The sequence below is a fragment of the Amblyomma americanum genome, chromosome 3, assembly GCF_052857255.1.
Source record: "Amblyomma americanum isolate KBUSLIRL-KWMA chromosome 3, ASM5285725v1, whole genome shotgun sequence".
Lineage (NCBI taxonomy): Eukaryota > Metazoa > Arthropoda > Arachnida > Ixodida > Ixodidae > Amblyomma > Amblyomma americanum.
Genome location: NC_135499.1, coordinates 49,468,520 through 49,488,233, shown reverse-complemented (window position 1 = coordinate 49,488,233; position 19,714 = coordinate 49,468,520).

The window sequence follows — 19,714 nt, the reverse complement described above, 5'->3', positions numbered from 1 at the left end:
TTAAAGAAAATTACTTATAAAGCAGCAGAAAAAACAACCATGCCGAAGGTGAGATCCGAACTCACGACCTCCGAATATCGCGTCCGGTGCTTTACCAACTGAGCTACGGTGACGGCTGTCTAATCTGCTGCTTTTGTGGGTATTTATTTATGCTTTGCGTTATGCGAACCTTGAGAGTGTTCACCAGCGCCACCCTCGTGCATAGCGGTGGACGTAGCACGTCCTGTAATACCGCAAGTGTGACGTCTAACGGCGAGGGCGGAAACTGTGCGAGAGCCCTCTTATGCTACCTCTGGCATCAAGACTGCAAGAACCGAGACCCCCGTTAAGCTATTAGCAGACAAAGCAAATGTAGTGAGGGGCTCGTTTGACAAACATATTAAGGAAGCCAACAGTCACAGAAATCAAGGTGCATAGAGGAATGCTTCTTTTTTATATCTAGTGCCAATCAGTTAGTTTTTTTAAAGAAAATTATTTATAAAGCAGCAGAAAAAACAACCATGCCGCCGGTGGGATCTGAACCCACGACAACCGAATATCGCGTCCGGTGCGCTTACCAACTGAGCTACGGCGACGGCTGTCTAATCTGCTGCTTTCGTGGGTATTTATGTTTTGCGTGTAAGCGAACCTTGAGAGTGTTCACCAGCGCCACCCTCGTCCATAGCGGTGGACGTAGCACATCCTGTAATACTGCAAGTGTGACGTAGAACATCATCAAACGGCGAGGGCGGGAACTGTGCGAGAGCCCTCTTATGGTACCTATGGCATCAAGACTGCCAGAACCGAGACCCTCTTTAAGCTATTAGCAGACAAGGCAAATGAAGTGAGGGGCTCGTTTGACAAACATATTAAGGAAACCAACAGTCACCGAAATCAAGGTGCATAGGGTAATGCTTCTTTTTTTATATCTAGTGCCAATCAAATAGTTTTTTTTGAAAATTGCTTATAAAGCAGCAGAAAAAACAACTATTCCGAAGGTGGGATCCTACCCACGACCTCCGAATATCTCGTCCGGTGCTCTTACCAACTGAGCTACGGCGACGGCTGTCTAATCTGCTGCTTTCGTGGGTATTTATTTATGATTTGCGTGTAAGCGAGCCTTGAGAGTGTTCACCAGCGCCACCCTCGTGCATAGCGGTGGACGTAGCATGTCCTGTAATACCGCAAGTGTGAAGTAGAACGTCATCTAACGGCGAGGGCGGAAACTGTGCGAGAGCCCTCTTATGCTACCTCTGGCATCAAGACTGCCAGAACCGAGACCCCCGTTAAGCTATTAGCAGACAAAGCAAATGTAGTGAGGGGCTCGTTTGACAAACATATTAAGGAGGCCAACAGTCACAGAAATCAAGGTGCATAGAGGAATGCTTCTTTTTTATATCTAGTGCCAATCAATTAGTTTTTTTTAAGAAAATTATTTATAAAGCAGCAGAAAAAACAACCATGCCGCCGGTGGGATCCGAACCCACGACCTCCGAATATGGCGTCTGGAGCGCTTACCAACTGAGCTACGCCGACGGCTGTATAATCTGCTGCTTTCGTGGTTATTTATGTTTTGCGTGTAAGCGAACATTGAGAGTGTTCACCAGCGCCACCCTCGTACATAGCGGTGGACGTAGCACGTCCTGTAATACCGCAAGTGTGACGTAGAACGTCATCTAACGGCGAGGGCGGCAACTGTGCGAGAGCCCTCTTATGCTACCTATAGCATCAAGACTGGCAGAACCGAGACCCCCGTTATGCTATTATCAGAGAAGGCAAATGAAGTGAGGGGCTCGTTTGACAAACATATTAAGGAAGCCAATAGTCACCGAAATCAAGGTGCATAGAGGAATGCTTCTTTTTTATATCTGGTGCCAATCAATTATTTTTTTTAAGAAAAACTTATAAAGCAGCAGAAAAAACAACCAGGCCGCCGGTGGGGTCCGAACCCACGACCTCCGAATATGGCGTCCGGTGCGCTTACAAACTGAGCTACGGCGACGGCTGTCTAATTTGCTGCTTTCTTGGGTATTAATGTTTTGCGTGCAAGCGAACCTTGAGAGTGGTCACCAGCGCCACCCTCGTCCATAGCGGAGGACGTAGCACGTCCTGTAATACCGCAAGTGTGACGTAGAACGTCATCTAACGGCGAGGGCGGAAACTGTGCGAGAGCCCTCTTATGCTACCTATGGCATCAAGACTGCCAGAACCGAGACCCCCGTTAAGCTATTAGCAGACAAAGCAAATGTAGTGAGGGGCTCGTTTGACAAATATATTAAGGAAGCCAACAGTCACAGAAATCAAGGTGCATAGAGGAATGCTTCTTTTTGATATCTAGTGCCAATCAATTAGTTTTTTAAAGAAAATTATTTATAAACCAGCAGAAAAAACAACCATGCCGCCGGTGGGATCCAAACCCACGACCTCCGAATATGGCGTCCGGTGCGCTTACCAACTGAGCTACGGCGACGGCTGTCTAATCTGCTGCTTTCGTGGGTATTTATGTTTTGCGAGTAAGCGAACCTTGAGAGTGTACACCAGCGCCTCCCTGGTCCTTAGCGGTGGACGTAGCACGTCCTGTAATACCGCAAGTGTGACGTAGAACGTCATCTAACGGCGAGGGCGGAAACTGTGCGAGAGCCCTCTTATACTACCTATGGCACCAAGACTGCCAGAACCGAGACCCCCTTTAAGCTATTAGCAGACAAGGCAAATGAACTGAGGGGCTCGTTTGACAAACATATTAAGGAAACCAACAGTCACTGAAATCAAGGTGCATAGGGAAATGCTTCTTTTTTATATCTAGTGCCAATCAATTTGTTTTTAAAGAAAATTACTTATAAAGCAGCAGAAAAAACAACCATGCCGAAGGTGAGATCCGAACTCACGACCTCCGAAAATCGCGTCCGGTGCTTTACCAACTGAGCTACGGTGACGGCTGTCTAATCTGCTGCTTTTGTGGGTATTTATTTATGCTTTGCGTTATGCGAACCTTGAGAGTGTTCACCAGCGCCACCCTCGTGCACGGCGGTGGACGTAGCACGTCCTGTAATACCGCAAGTGTGACGTCTAACGGCGAGGGCGGAAACTGTGCGAGAGCCCTCTTATGCTACCTCTGGCATCAAGACTGCAAGAACCGAGACCCCCGTTAAGCTATTAGCAGACAAAGCAAATGTAGTGAGGGGCTCGTTTGACAAACATATTAAGGAAGCCAACAGTCACAGAAATCAAGGTGCATTGATGAATGCTTCTTTTTTATATCTAGTGCCAATCAGTTAGTTTTTTTAAAGAAAATTATTTATAAAGCAGCAGAAAAAACAACCATGCCGCCGGTGGGATCTGAACCCACGACAACCGAATATCGCGTCCGGTGCGCTTACCAACTGAGCTACGGCGACGGCTGTTTAATCTACTGCTTTCGTGGGTATTTATGTTTTGCGTGTAAGCGAACCTTGAGAGTGTTCACCAGTGCCACCCTCGTCCATAGCGGTGGACGTAGCACATCCTGTAATACTGCAAGTGTGACGTAGAACGTCATCAAACGGCGAGGGCGGGAACTGTGCGAGAGCCCTCTTATGGTACCTATGGCATCAAGACTGCCAGAACCGAGACCCTCTTTAAGCTATTAGCAGACAAGGCAAATGAAGTGAGGGGCTCGTTTGACAAACATATTAAGGAAACCAACAGTCACCGAAATCAAGGTGCATAGGGTAATGCTTCTTTTTTTATATCTAGTGCCAATCAAATAGTTTTTTTTGAAAATTGCTTAAAAGGCAGCAGAAAAAACAACTATTCCGAAGGTGGGATCCTACCCACGACCTCCGAATATCTCGTCCGGTGCTCTTACCAACTGAGCTACGGCGACGGCTGTCTAATCTGCTGCTTTCGTGGGTATTTATTTATGATTTGCGTGTAAGCGAACCTTGAGAGTGTTCACCAGCGCCACCCTCGTGCATAGCGGTGGACGTAGCATGTCCTGTAATACCGCAAGTGTGTGAAGTAGAACGTCACCTAACGGCGAGGGCGGAAACTGTGCGAGAGCCCTCTTATGCTACCTCTGGCATCAAGACTGCCAGAACCGAGACCCCCGTTAAGCTATTAGCAGACAAAGCAAATGTAGTGAGGGGCTCGTTTGACAAACATATTAAGGAGGCCAACAGTCACAGAAATCAAGGTGCATAGAGGAATGATCTTTTTTATATCTAGTGGCAATCAATTAGTTTTTTTTAAAGAAAATTATTTATAAAGCAGCAGAAAAAACAACCATGCCGCCGGTGGGATCCGAACCCACGACCTCCGAATATGGCGTCTGGTGCGCTTACCAACTGAGCTACGCCGACGGCTGTATAATCTGCTGCTTTCGTGGTTATTTATGTTTTGCGTGTAAGCGAACATTGAGAGTGTTCACCAGCGCCACCCTCGTACATAGCGGAGGACGTAGCACGTCCTGTAATACCGCAAGTGTGACGTAGAACGTCATCTAACGGCGAGGGCGGAAACTGTGCGAGACCCCTCTTATACTACCTATGGCATCAAGACTGCCAGAACTGAGACCCCCGTTAAGCTATTAGCAGAGAAGGCAAATGAATAGAGGGGCTCGTTTGACAAACATATTAAGGCCAACAGTCACCGAAATCAAGATGCATAGAGGAATGATTCTTTTTTTATAGCTAGTGCCAATCAATTAGTTCTTTAAAGAAAATTATTTATAAAGCAGCAGAAAAAACAACCATGCCGCCGGTGGGATCCGAACCCACGACCTCCGAATATGGCGTCTAGTGCGCTTACCAACTGAGCAACGGCGACGGCTGTCTAATCTGCTGCTTTCGTGGGTATTTATGTTTTGCGTGTAAGCGAACCTTGAGAGTGTTCACCAGCGCCACCCTCGTCCACAGCGGTGGACGTAGCACGTCCTGTAATACCGCAAGTGTGACGTAGAACGTCATCTAACGGCGACGGCGGAAACTGTGCGAGAGCCCTCTTATGCTACCTATAGCATCAAGACTGCCAGAACTGAGACCCCCGCTAAGCTATTAGCAGACAAGGCAAATGAAGTGAGGGGCTCGTTTGAGAAACATATTAAGGAAGCCAACTGTCACCGAAATCAAGGTGCATAGGGGAATGCTTCTTTTTTTATATCTAGTTCCAATCAATTTTTTTTAAGAAAATTACTTATAAAGCAGCAGAAAAAACAACCATCCCGCCGGTGGGATCCGAACCCACGACATCCGAATATGGCGTCCGGTGCGCTTACCAACTGAGCTACGGCGACGGCTGTCTAATCTGCTGCTTTCGTGGGTATTTATGTTTTGCGTGTAAGCGAACCTTGAGAGTGCTCACCAGCGCCACCCTCGTCCATAGAGGTGGACGTAGCACGTCCAGTAATACCGCAAGTGTGACGTAGAACGTCATCTAACGGCGAGGGCGGAAACTGTGCGAGAGCCCTCTTATACTACCTATGGCACCAAGACTGCCAGAACCGAGACCCCCTTTAAGCTATTAGCAGACAAGGCAAATGAACTGAGGGGCTCGTTTGACAAACATATTAAGGAAACCAACAGTCACTGAAATCAAGGTGCATAGGGAAATGCTTCTTTTTTATATCTAGTGCCAATCAATTTGTTTTTAAAGAAAATTACTTATAAAGCAGCAGAAAAAACAACCATGCCGAAGGTGAGATCCGAACTCACGACCTCCGAATATCGCGTCCGGTGCTTTACCAACTGAGCTACGGTGACGGCTGTCTAATCTGCTGCTTTTGTGGGTATTTATTTATGCTTTGCGTTATGCGAACCTTGAGAGTGTTCACCAGCGCCACCCTCGTGCATAGCGGTGGACGTAGCACGTCCTGTAATACCGCAAGTGTGACGTCTAACGGCGAGGGCGGAAACTGTGCGAGAGCCCTCTTATGCTACCTCTGGCATCAAGACTGCAAGAACCGAGACCCCCGTTAAGCTATTAGCAGACAAAGCAAATGTAGTGAGGGGCTCGTTTGACAAACATATTAAGGAAGCCAACAGTCACAGAAATCAAGGTGCATAGAGGAATGCTTCTTCTTTATATCTAGTGCCAATCAGTTAGTTTTTTTAAAGAAAATTATTTATAAAGCAGCAGAAAAAACAACCATGCCGCCGGTGGGATCTGAACCCACGACAACCGAATATCGCGTCCGGTGCGCTTACCAACTGAGCTACGGCGACGGCTGTCTAATCTGCTGCTTTCGTGGGTATTTATGTTTTGCGTGTAAGCGAACCTTGAGAGTGTTCACCAGCGCCACCCTCGTCCATAGCGGTGGACGTAGCACATCCTGTAATACTGCAAGTGTGACGTAGAACATCATCAAACGGCGAGGGCGGGAACTGTGCGAGAGCCCTCTTATGGTACCTATGGCATCAAGACTGCCAGAACCGAGACCCTCTTTAAGCTATTAGCAGACAAGGCAAATGAAGTGAGGGGCTCGTTTGACAAACATATTAAGGAAACCAACAGTCACCGAAATCAAGGTGCATAGGGTAATGCTTCTTTTTTTATATCTAGTGCCAATCAAATAGTTTTTTTTGAAAATTGCTTATAAAGCAGCAGAAAAAACAACTATTCCGAAGGTGGGATCCTACCCACGACCTCCGAATATCTCGTCCGGTGCTCTTACCAACTGAGCTACGGCGACGGCTGTCTAATCTGCTGCTTTCGTGGGTATTTATTTATGATTTGCGTGTAAGCGAGCCTTGAGAGTGTTCACCAGCGCCACCCTCGTGCATAGCGGTGGACGTAGCATGTCCTGTAATACCGCAAGTGTGAAGTAGAACGTCATCTAACGGCGAGGGCGGAAACTGTGCGAGAGCCCTCTTATGCTACCTCTGGCATCAAGACTGCCAGAACCGAGACCCCCGTTAAGCTATTAGCAGACAAAGCAAATGTAGTGAGGGGCTCGTTTGACAAACATATTAAGGAGGCCAACAGTCACAGAAATCAAGGTGCATAGAGGAATGCTTCTTTTTTATATCTAGTGCCAATCAATTAGTTTTTTTTAAGAAAATTATTTATAAAGCAGCAGAAAAAACAACCATGCCGCCGGTGGGATCCGAACCCACGACCTCCGAATATGGCGTCTGGAGCGCTTACCAACTGAGCTACGCCGACGGCTGTATAATCTGCTGCTTTCGTGGTTATTTATGTTTTGCGTGTAAGCGAACATTGAGAGTGTTCACCAGCGCCACCCTCGTACATAGCGGTGGACGTAGCACGTCCTGTAATACCGCAAGTGTGACGTAGAACGTCATCTAACGGCGAGGGCGGCAACTGTGCGAGAGCCCTCTTATGCTACCTATAGCATCAAGACTGCCAGAACCGAGACCCCCGCTAAGCTATTAGGAGACAAAGCAAATGTAGTGAGGGGCTCGTTTGACAAACATATTAAGGAAGCCAACAGTCACAGAAATCAAGGTGCATAAAGGAATGCTTCTTTTTTATATCTAGTGCCAATCAATTAGTTCTTTAAAGAAAATTATTTATAAAGCAGCAGAAAAAACAACCATGCCGCCGGTGGGATCCGAACCCACGACCTCCGAATATGGCGTCTAGTGCGCTTACCAACTGAGCAACGGCGACGGCTGTCTAATCTGCTGCTTTCGTGGGTATTTATGTTTTGCGTGTAAGCGAACCTTGAGAGTGTTCACCAGCGCCACCCTCGTCCACAGCGGTGGACGTAGCACGTCCTGTAATACCGCAAGTGTGACGTAGAACGTCATCTAACGGCGACGGCGGAAACTGTGCGAGAGCCCTCTTATGCTACCTATAGCATCAAGACTGCCAGAACTGAGACCCCCGCTAAGCTATTAGCAGACAAGGCAAATGAAGTGAGGGGCTCGTTTGAGAAACATATTAAGGAAGCCAACTGTCACCGAAATCAAGGTGCATAGGGGAATGCTTCTTTTTTTATATCTAGTTCCAATCAATTTTTTTTAAGAAAATTACTTATAAAGCAGCAGAAAAAACAACCATCCCGCCGGTGGGATCCGAACCCACGACATCCGAATATGGCGTCCGGTGCGCTTACCAACTGAGCTACGGCGACGGCTGTCTAATCTGCTGCTTTCGTGGGTATTTATGTTTTGCGTGTAAGCGAACCTTGAGAGTGCTCACCAGCGCCACCCTCGTCCATAGAGGTGGACGTAGCACGTCCAGTAATACCGCAAGTGTGACGTAGAACGTCATCTAACGGCGAGGGCGGAAACTGTGCGAGAGCCCTCTTATACTACCTATGGCACCAAGACTGCCAGAACCGAGACCCCCTTTAAGCTATTAGCAGACAAGGCAAATGAACTGAGGGGCTCGTTTGACAAACATATTAAGGAAACCAACAGTCACTGAAATCAAGGTGCATAGGGAAATGCTTCTTTTTTATATCTAGTGCCAATCAATTTGTTTTTAAAGAAAATTACTTATAAAGCAGCAGAAAAAACAACCATGCCGAAGGTGAGATCCGAACTCACGACCTCCGAATATCGCGTCCGGTGCTTTACCAACTGAGCTACGGTGACGGCTGTCTAATCTGCTGCTTTTGTGGGTATTTATTTATGCTTTGCGTTATGCGAACCTTGAGAGTGTTCACCAGCGCCACCCTCGTGCATAGCGGTGGACGTAGCACGTCCTGTAATACCGCAAGTGTGACGTCTAACGGCGAGGGCGGAAACTGTGCGAGAGCCCTCTTATGCTACCTCTGGCATCAAGACTGCAAGAACCGAGACCCCCGTTAAGCTATTAGCAGACAAAGCAAATGTAGTGAGGGGCTCGTTTGACAAACATATTAAGGAAGCCAACAGTCACAGAAATCAAGGTGCATAGAGGAATGCTTCTTTTTTATATCTAGTGCCAATCAGTTAGTTTTTTTAAAGAAAATTATTTATAAAGCAGCAGAAAAAACAACCATGCCGCCGGTGGGATCTGAACCCACGACAACCGAATATCGCGTCCGGTGCGCTTACCAACTGAGCTACGGCGACGGCTGTCTAATCTGCTGCTTTCGTGGGTATTTATGTTTTGCGTGTAAGCGAACCTTGAGAGTGTTCACCAGCGCCACCCTCGTCCATAGCGGTGGACGTAGCACATCCTGTAATACTGCAAGTGTGACGTAGAACATCATCAAACGGCGAGGGCGGGAACTGTGCGAGAGCCCTCTTATGGTACCTATGGCATCAAGACTGCCAGAACCGAGACCCTCTTTAAGCTATTAGCAGACAAGGCAAATGAAGTGAGGGGCTCGTTTGACAAACATATTAAGGAAACCAACAGTCACCGAAATCAAGGTGCATAGGGTAATGCTTCTTTTTTTATATCTAGTGCCAATCAAATAGTTTTTTTTGAAAATTGCTTATAAAGCAGCAGAAAAAACAACTATTCCGAAGGTGGGATCCTACCCACGACCTCCGAATATCTCGTCCGGTGCTCTTACCAACTGAGCTACGGCGACGGCTGTCTAATCTGCTGCTTTCGTGGGTATTTATTTATGATTTGCGTGTAAGCGAGCCTTGAGAGTGTTCACCAGCGCCACCCTCGTGCATAGCGGTGGACGTAGCATGTCCTGTAATACCGCAAGTGTGAAGTAGAACGTCATCTAACGGCGAGGGCGGAAACTGTGCGAGAGCCCTCTTATGCTACCTCTGGCATCAAGACTGCCAGAACCGAGACCCCCGTTAAGCTATTAGCAGACAAAGCAAATGTAGTGAGGGGCTCGTTTGACAAACATATTAAGGAGGCCAACAGTCACAGAAATCAAGGTGCATAGAGGAATGCTTCTTTTTTATATCTAGTGCCAATCAATTAGTTTTTTTTAAGAAAATTATTTATAAAGCAGCAGAAAAAACAACCATGCCGCCGGTGGGATCCGAACCCACGACCTCCGAATATGGCGTCTGGAGCGCTTACCAACTGAGCTACGCCGACGGCTGTATAATCTGCTGCTTTCGTGGTTATTTATGTTTTGCGTGTAAGCGAACATTGAGAGTGTTCACCAGCGCCACCCTCGTACATAGCGGTGGACGTAGCACGTCCTGTAATACCGCAAGTGTGACGTAGAACGTCATCTAACGGCGAGGGCGGCAACTGTGCGAGAGCCCTCTTATGCTACCTATAGCATCAAGACTGGCAGAACCGAGACCCCCGTTATGCTATTATCAGAGAAGGCAAATGAAGTGAGGGGCTCGTTTGACAAACATATTAAGGAAGCCAATAGTCACCGAAATCAAGGTGCATAGAGGAATGCTTCTTTTTTATATCTGGTGCCAATCAATTATTTTTTTTAAGAAAAACTTATAAAGCAGCAGAAAAAACAACCAGGCCGCCGGTGGGGTCCGAACCCACGACCTCCGAATATGGCGTCCGGTGCGCTTACAAACTGAGCTACGGCGACGGCTGTCTAATTTGCTGCTTTCTTGGGTATTAATGTTTTGCGTGCAAGCGAACCTTGAGAGTGGTCACCAGCGCCACCCTCGTCCATAGCGGAGGACGTAGCACGTCCTGTAATACCGCAAGTGTGACGTAGAACGTCATCTAACGGCGAGGGCGGAAACTGTGCGAGAGCCCTCTTATGCTACCTATGGCATCAAGACTGCCAGAACCGAGACCCCCGTTAAGCTATTAGCAGACAAAGCAAATGTAGTGAGGGGCTCGTTTGACAAATATATTAAGGAAGCCAACAGTCACAGAAATCAAGGTGCATAGAGGAATGCTTCTTTTTGATATCTAGTGCCAATCAATTAGTTTTTTAAAGAAAATTATTTATAAACCAGCAGAAAAAACAACCATGCCGCCGGTGGGATCCAAACCCACGACCTCCGAATATGGCGTCCGGTGCGCTTACCAACTGAGCTACGGCGACGGCTGTCTAATCTGCTGCTTTCGTGGGTATTTATGTTTTGCGAGTAAGCGAACCTTGAGAGTGTACACCAGCGCCTCCCTGGTCCTTAGCGGTGGACGTAGCACGTCCTGTAATACCGCAAGTGTGACGTAGAACGTCATCTAACGGCGAGGGCGGAAACTGTGCGAGAGCCCTCTTATACTACCTATGGCACCAAGACTGCCAGAACCGAGACCCCCTTTAAGCTATTAGCAGACAAGGCAAATGAACTGAGGGGCTCGTTTGACAAACATATTAAGGAAACCAACAGTCACTGAAATCAAGGTGCATAGGGAAATGCTTCTTTTTTATATCTAGTGCCAATCAATTTGTTTTTAAAGAAAATTACTTATAAAGCAGCAGAAAAAACAACCATGCCGAAGGTGAGATCCGAACTCACGACCTCCGAAAATCGCGTCCGGTGCTTTACCAACTGAGCTACGGTGACGGCTGTCTAATCTGCTGCTTTTGTGGGTATTTATTTATGCTTTGCGTTATGCGAACCTTGAGAGTGTTCACCAGCGCCACCCTCGTGCACGGCGGTGGACGTAGCACGTCCTGTAATACCGCAAGTGTGACGTCTAACGGCGAGGGCGGAAACTGTGCGAGAGCCCTCTTATGCTACCTCTGGCATCAAGACTGCAAGAACCGAGACCCCCGTTAAGCTATTAGCAGACAAAGCAAATGTAGTGAGGGGCTCGTTTGACAAACATATTAAGGAAGCCAACAGTCACAGAAATCAAGGTGCATTGATGAATGCTTCTTTTTTATATCTAGTGCCAATCAGTTAGTTTTTTTAAAGAAAATTATTTATAAAGCAGCAGAAAAAACAACCATGCCGCCGGTGGGATCTGAACCCACGACAACCGAATATCGCGTCCGGTGCGCTTACCAACTGAGCTACGGCGACGGCTGTTTAATCTACTGCTTTCGTGGGTATTTATGTTTTGCGTGTAAGCGAACCTTGAGAGTGTTCACCAGTGCCACCCTCGTCCATAGCGGTGGACGTAGCACATCCTGTAATACTGCAAGTGTGACGTAGAACGTCATCAAACGGCGAGGGCGGGAACTGTGCGAGAGCCCTCTTATGGTACCTATGGCATCAAGACTGCCAGAACCGAGACCCTCTTTAAGCTATTAGCAGACAAGGCAAATGAAGTGAGGGGCTCGTTTGACAAACATATTAAGGAAACCAACAGTCACCGAAATCAAGGTGCATAGGGTAATGCTTCTTTTTTTATATCTAGTGCCAATCAAATAGTTTTTTTTGAAAATTGCTTAAAAGGCAGCAGAAAAAACAACTATTCCGAAGGTGGGATCCTACCCACGACCTCCGAATATCTCGTCCGGTGCTCTTACCAACTGAGCTACGGCGACGGCTGTCTAATCTGCTGCTTTCGTGGGTATTTATTTATGATTTGCGTGTAAGCGAACCTTGAGAGTGTTCACCAGCGCCACCCTCGTGCATAGCGGTGGACGTAGCATGTCCTGTAATACCGCAAGTGTGTGAAGTAGAACGTCACCTAACGGCGAGGGCGGAAACTGTGCGAGAGCCCTCTTATGCTACCTCTGGCATCAAGACTGCCAGAACCGAGACCCCCGTTAAGCTATTAGCAGACAAAGCAAATGTAGTGAGGGGCTCGTTTGACAAACATATTAAGGAGGCCAACAGTCACAGAAATCAAGGTGCATAGAGGAATGATCTTTTTTATATCTAGTGGCAATCAATTAGTTTTTTTTAAAGAAAATTATTTATAAAGCAGCAGAAAAAACAACCATGCCGCCGGTGGGATCCGAATCCACGACCTCCGAATATGGCGTCTGGTGCGCTTACCAACTGAGCTACGCCGACGGCTGTATAATCTGCTGCTTTCGTGGTTATTTATGTTTTGCGTGTAAGCGAACATTGAGAGTGTTCACCAGCGCCACCCTCGTACATAGCGGAGGACGTAGCACGTCCTGTAATACCGCAAGTGTGACGTAGAACGTCATCTAACGGCGAGGGCGGAAACTGTGCGAGACCCCTCTTATACTACCTATGGCATCAAGACTGCCAGAACTGAGACCCCCGTTAAGCTATTAGCAGAGAAGGCAAATGAATAGAGGGGCTCGTTTGACAAACATATTAAGGCCAACAGTCACCGAAATCAAGATGCATAGAGGAATGATTCTTTTTTTATAGCTAGTGCCAATCAATTAGTTTTTTAAAGAAAATTACTTATAAAGCAGCAGAAAAGACAACCATGGCGCCGGTGGGATCGAACCCACGACCTCCGAATATCGCGTCCGGTGCTCTTACCAACTGAGCTACGGCGACGGTTATCTAATCTGCTGCTTTCGTGGGTATTTATGTTTTGCGTGTAAGCGAACCTTGAGAGTGTTCATCAGCGCCACACTCGTCCATAGCGGGGGACGTAGCACGTCCTGTAATACCGCAAGTGTGACGTAGAACGTCATCTAACGGCGAGGGCGGAAACTGTGCGAGAGCCCTCTCATGCTACCATGACATCTAGACTGCCAGAACCGAGACCACCGTTAAGCTATTAGCAGAAAAGGCAAATGAAGTGAGGGGCTCGTTTGACAAACATATGAAGGAAGCCAACAGTCACCGAAATCAAGGCGCATAGGGGAATGCTTCCTTTTTATATCTAGTGCCAATCAATTAGTTTTTTAAAGAAAATTACTTATAGAGCAGCAGAAAAACAACCATGCCACCGGTGGGATCCGAACCCACGACCTCCGAATATCGCGTCCGATGCGCTTACCAACTGAGCCACGGCGATGGCTGTCTAATCTGCAGCTATTGTGGGTATTTATGTTTTGCATGTAAGCGAACCTTGAGAGTGTTCAACAGTGCCATCCTCGTCCATAGCGGTGGACGTAGCACGTCCTGTAATACCGCAAGTGTGGCGTGTAACGGCGAGGGCGGAAACTGTGCGAGAGCCCTCTTATGCTACCTCTGGCATCAAGACTGCCAGAACCGAGACCCCCGTTAAGCTATTAGCAGACAAAGCAAATGTAGTGAGGGGCTCATTTGACAAACATATTAAGGAAGCCAACAGTCACAGAAATCAAGGTGCATTGAGGAATGCTTCTTTTTTATATCTAGTGCCAATCAATTAGTTTTTTTAAAGAAAATTACTTATAATGCAGCAGAAAAAACAACCATGCCGCCGGTGGGATCCGAATCCACGACCTCCGAATATCGCGTCCGGTGCTCTTACCAACTGAGCTACCGTGACGGCTGTCTAATCTGCTGCTTTCGTGGGTATTTATTTATGATTTGCGTGTAAGCGAACCTTGAGAGTGTTCACCAGCGCCACCCTCGTGCATAGCGGTGGACGTAGCATGTCCTGTAATACCGCAAGTGTGAAGTAGAACGTCATCTAACGGCGAGGGCGGAAACTGTGCGAGAGCTCTCTTATGCTACCTCTGGCATCAAGACTGCCAGAACCGAGACCCCCGTTAAGCTATTAGCAGACAAAGCAAATGTAGTGAGGGGCTCGTTTGACAAACATATTAAGGAAGCCAACAGTCACAGAAATCAAGGTGCATAGAGGAATGCTTATTTTTTATATCTAGTGCCAATCAATTAGTTTTTTCAAGAAAATTATTTATAAAGCAGCAGAAAAAACAGCCATGGCGCCGGTGGGATCGAACCCACGACCTCCGAATATCGCGTCCGGTGCTCTTACCAACTGAGCTACGGTGATGGCTGTCTAATCTGCTGCTTTTGTGGGTGTTTATTTATGTTTTGCGAGTAAGCGAACCTTGAGAGTGTTCACCAGCGCCACCCTCGTGCATAGCGGTGGACGTAGCACGTCCTGTAATACCGCAAGTGTGAAATAGAACGTCATCTAACGGCGAGGGCGGAAACTGTGCGAGAGCACTCTTATGCTACCTATGGCATCAAGACTGCCAGAACCGAGAACCCGTTAAGCTATTAGCAGACAAGGCAAATGAAGTGAGAGGCTCGTTTGAGAAACATATTAAGAAAGCCAACTGTCACCGAAATCAAGGTGCATAGGGGAATGCTTCATTTTTATATCTAGTGCCAATCAATTAGTTTTTTTTGAAAATTGCTTATAAAGCAGCAGAAAAAACAACCATGCCACTTGTGGGATCCGAACCCACGACCTCCGAATATCGCGTCCGGTGCTCTTACCAACTGAGCTATGGCGACGGCTATCTAATCTGCTGCTTTCGTGGGTATTTATGTTTTGCGTGTAAGCGAACCTTAGAGCGTTCACCAGTGCCACCCTCGTCCATAGCGGTGGACGTAGCACGTCTTGTAATACCGCAAGTGTGACGTCTAACGGCGAGGGCGGAAACTGTGCAAGAGTCCTCTTATGCTACCTCTGGCATCAAGACTGCCAGAACCGAGACCCCCGTTAACCTATTAGCAGACAAAGCAAATGTAGTGAAGGCCTCGTTTGACAAACATATTAAGGAAGCCAACAGTCACCGAAATCAAGGTGCATAGAGGAATGCTTTTTTTTATATCTAGTGCCAATCAATTAGTTTTTTAAAGAAAATTATTTCTAAAGCTGCAGAAAAAACAACCATGCCGCCGGTGGGATCCGAACCCATGACCTCCGAATATGGCGTCCGGTGCGCTTACCAACTGAGCTACGGCGACGGCTGTCTAATTTGCTGCTTTCTTGGGTATTTATGTTTTGCGTGCAAGCGAACCTTGAGAGTGTTCACCAGCGCCGCCCTCGTCCATAGCGGTGGACGTAGCACGTCCTGTAATACCGCAAGTGTGACGTAGAACGTCATCTAACGGCGAGGGCGGAAACTGTGCGAGAGCCCTCTTATGCTACCTATGGCATCAAGACTGCCAGAACCGAGACCCCCGTTAAGCTATTAGCTGACAAAGCAAATGTAGTGAGGGGCTCGTTTGACAAACATATTAAGGAAGCCAACAGTCACAGAAATCAAGGTGCATAGAGGAATGCTTCTTTTTGATATCTAGTACCAATCAATTAGTTTTTTTAAAGAAAATTATTTATAAACCAGCAGAAAAAACAACCATGCCGCCGGTGGGATCCAAACCCGCGACCTCCGAATATGGCGTCCGGTGCGCTTACCAACTGAGCTACGGCGACGGCTGTCTAATCTGCTGCTTTCGTGGGTATTTATGTTTTGCGTGTAAGCGAACCTTGAGAGTGTACACCAGCGCCACCCTGGTCCATAGCGGTGGACGTAGCACGTCCTGTAATACCGCAAGTGTGACGTAGAACGTCATCTAACGGCGAGGGCGGAAACTGTGCGAGAGCCCTCTTATGCTACCTATGGCATCAAGACTGCCAGAACCGAGACCTCCGTTAAGCTATTAGCAGACAAGGCAAATGAAGTGAGGGGCTCGTTTGACAAACATATTAAGGAAGCCAACAGTCACCGAAATCAAGGTGCATAGGGGAATGCTTCTTTTTTTATATCTAGTGCCAATCAATTAGTTTTTTTAAGAAAAACTTATAAAGCAGCAGAAAAAAACAACCATGCCACTTGTGGGATCCGAACCCACGACCTCCGAATATCGCGTCCGGTGCTCTTACCAACTGAGCTATGGCGACGGCTATCTAATCTGCTGCTTTCGCGGGTATTTAAGTTTTGCGTGTAAGCGAACCTTGAGAGTGTTCACCAGTGCCACCCTCGTCCATAGCGGTGGACGTAGCACGTCCTGTAATACCGCAAGTGTGACGTCTAACGGCGAAGGCGGAAACTGTGCAAGAGCCCTCTTATGCTACCTCTGGCATCAAGACTGCCAGAACTGAGACCCCCGTTAAGCTATTAGCAGACAAAGCAAATGTAGTGAGGGGCTCGTTTGACAAACATATTAAGGAAGCCAACAGTCACCGAAATCAAGGTGCATAGAGGATTGCTTTCTTTATATCTAGTGCCAATCAATTAGTATTTTTGAAGAAAATTATTTAAAAAGCAGCAGAAAAAACAACCATGCCGCCGGTGGGATCTGAAACCACGACCTCCGAATATGGCGTCCGGTGCGCTTTCCAACTGAGCTACGGCGACGGCTGTCTAATCTGCTGCTTTCGTGGGTATTTATGTCTTGCGTGTAAGCGAACCTTGAGAGTGTTCACCAGCGCCACCCTCGTCCATAGCGGTGGACGTAGCACGTCCTGTAATACCTCAAGTGTGAGGTAGAACGTCATCTAACGGCGAGGGCGGAAACTCTGCGAGAGCCCTCTTATACTACCTATGGCATCAAGACTGCCAGAACCGAGACCCCCTTTAAGCTATTAGCAGACAAGGCAAATGAAGTGAGGGGCTCGTTTGACAAACATATTAAGGAAACCAACAGTCACCGAAATCAAGGTGCATAGGGGAATGCTTCTTTTTTATATCTAGTGCCAATCAATTAGTTTTAAAAGAAAATTACTTATAAAGCAGCAGAAAAAACAACCATGTCGAAGGGGAGATCCAAACTCACATCGTCCGAATATCGCGTCCGGTGCTTTACCAACTGAGCTAATGCGACGGCTGTCTAATTTGCTGCCTTCTTGGGTATTTATGTTTTGCGTGCAAGCGAACCTTGAGAGTGTTCACCAGCGCCACCCTCGTGCATAGCGGTGGACGTAGCAAGTCCTGTAATATCGCAAGTGTGAAGTAGAACGTCATCTAACGGCGAGGGCGGAAACTGTGCAAGAGCCCTCTTATGCTACCTCTGGCATCAAGACTGCCAGAACTGAGACCCCCGTTAAGCTATTAGCAGACAAGGCAAATGAAGTGAGGGGCTCGTTTGACAAACATATGAAGGAAGCCAACAGTCACCGAAATCAAGGTGCATAGAGGAATGCTTCTTTTTATATCTAGTGCCAATCAACTAGTTTTTAAAGAAAATTACTTATAAAGCAGCAGAAAAAACCATGCCGCCGGTTGGATTTGAACCCACGACTTCCGAATATCGCGTCCGGTGCGCTTACCAACTGAGCTACGGCGACGGCTGTCTAATCTCCTGCTATCGTGGGTATTTATGTTTTGCGTGTAAGCGAACCTTGAGAGTGTTCACCAGCGCCAACCTCGTCCATTGCGGTGGACGTAGCACGTCCTGTAATACCGCAAGTGTGACGTAGAACGTCATCTAACGGCGAGGGCGGAAACTGTGCGAGAGCCCTCTTATGCTACCTATGGCATCAAGACTGCCAGAACCGAGACCCCCGTTAAGCTATTAGCAGACAAGGCAAATGAAGTGAGGAGCTCGTTTGACAAACATATTGTTACGGGGATGTTACGGCGGTAAGTATAAAAAGGCGGCTGCTCTGAGATGGCCAGCACTCAGCTCAGAACCGAGCGCCCACCTACCAACTGTCAACGTCGTCGTCGTTCAGCGCACCGCCACTTCTTCGTTCATGATTCGTCCACTTGTAACACTATCCCCCTCGGCTGAAGGCAACGTCCCGGTGCGTGTTAGGCGTGCGATGCCGATGGTGGGTGATAGGGCTTGAGGCGAGCGACATGAACGACTTCGGATTTCAGTGGAGCGGACGTCGACTTTGGGTGCAGCGGCGTGATTTCATACGTTACGTCGGTCACTGCCCGTAATACACGATAAGGACCTGTGTAGCGCGGCATAAGTTTTTCACATAACCCCACACGACGGGATGGGAGCCACAGCAAGACGAGAGATCCGGCAGGGTATCGCACATCACGGTGCAGGCCATCGTAGCGGTGTTTTTGAGCCTCTTGGGAGGCGGAGAGCTTGTGTCGAGCAACCTGGCGGGCGGCATCTGCTCGGGCGATAGCGTCACGCGCATATGTACTGACAGGGCCAGCTGTGGGCAGCAGAGTGTCGAAGGGCAGTAAGGGGTCTCGTCCAAAGAGAAGATAGAAGGGTGAGTAAGCAGCGGTATCATGGCGCGAAGAGTTGTAGGCGAAGGTGACAAAAGGCAAGCTTATGTCCCAGTCCCGGTGGTCGTCGGATACGTACATGGCGAGCATGTCTGTCAGCGTGCGGTTTAGACGCTCCGTAAGGCCGTTCGTCTGAGGATGATAAGCAGTGGTGAACTTGTGACGAACGGAGCACTAACGAAGGATTTCGTCAACAACTCGGGAAAGGAAGCAGCGGCCACGGTCGGTAAGGAGTTGACGGGGAGCGCCATGGTGTAATATGACGTCGTGCAGAAGGAAGTCAGCGACGTCAGTGGCGCAGCTGGTTGGAATGGCGCGAGTGATCACGTACCGCGTGGCATAATCGGTGGCGACGGCAATCCACTTGTTCCCCGTGGAGGACTCCGGGAAGGGCCCAAGTAAATCTAGCCCAACACGAGAAAACGGGTCGGTCCGGATGGGGATCGGCTGAAGGTGTCCAGACGGCAGGACAGCGGGCTTCTTTCGGCGCTGACAGACGTCGCAAGCGGCGACGTAGCGTTGGACGGAGCGGTACAGACCAGGCCAGAAGAAACGCCGGCGCACGCGGTCGTACGTACGGGAGACACCAAGATGACCAGCCGTAGATGCGTCATGCAGTTGTTCGAGGATAGTGGACCGTAGGTGGCGGGGAACAACGAGCAAGTGCTCAGCGCCATCAGGTCGCATGTTGCGGCGGTACAGCGTGTTCCCGTCCAGCAAAAACCGGGCCAGAGAAGTGTCGCGGCGGTCGGTGCTGAGGCGGTCGATGAGAGAGGTGAGGGTGGGATCCAAGCTCTGTTCGTCGGCAATGTGGGAGAGGTCGGAGATGGAGAGGACACAGGCATCCGACTCACAGTCTGTAGAAGGAGGATCGACGGGATAGCGGGACAGGCAGTCTGCATCTTGATGGAGGCGACCGGACTTGTGAACCACGGAAAAGGTGTATTCTTGCAATCGCAATGCCCACCGGCC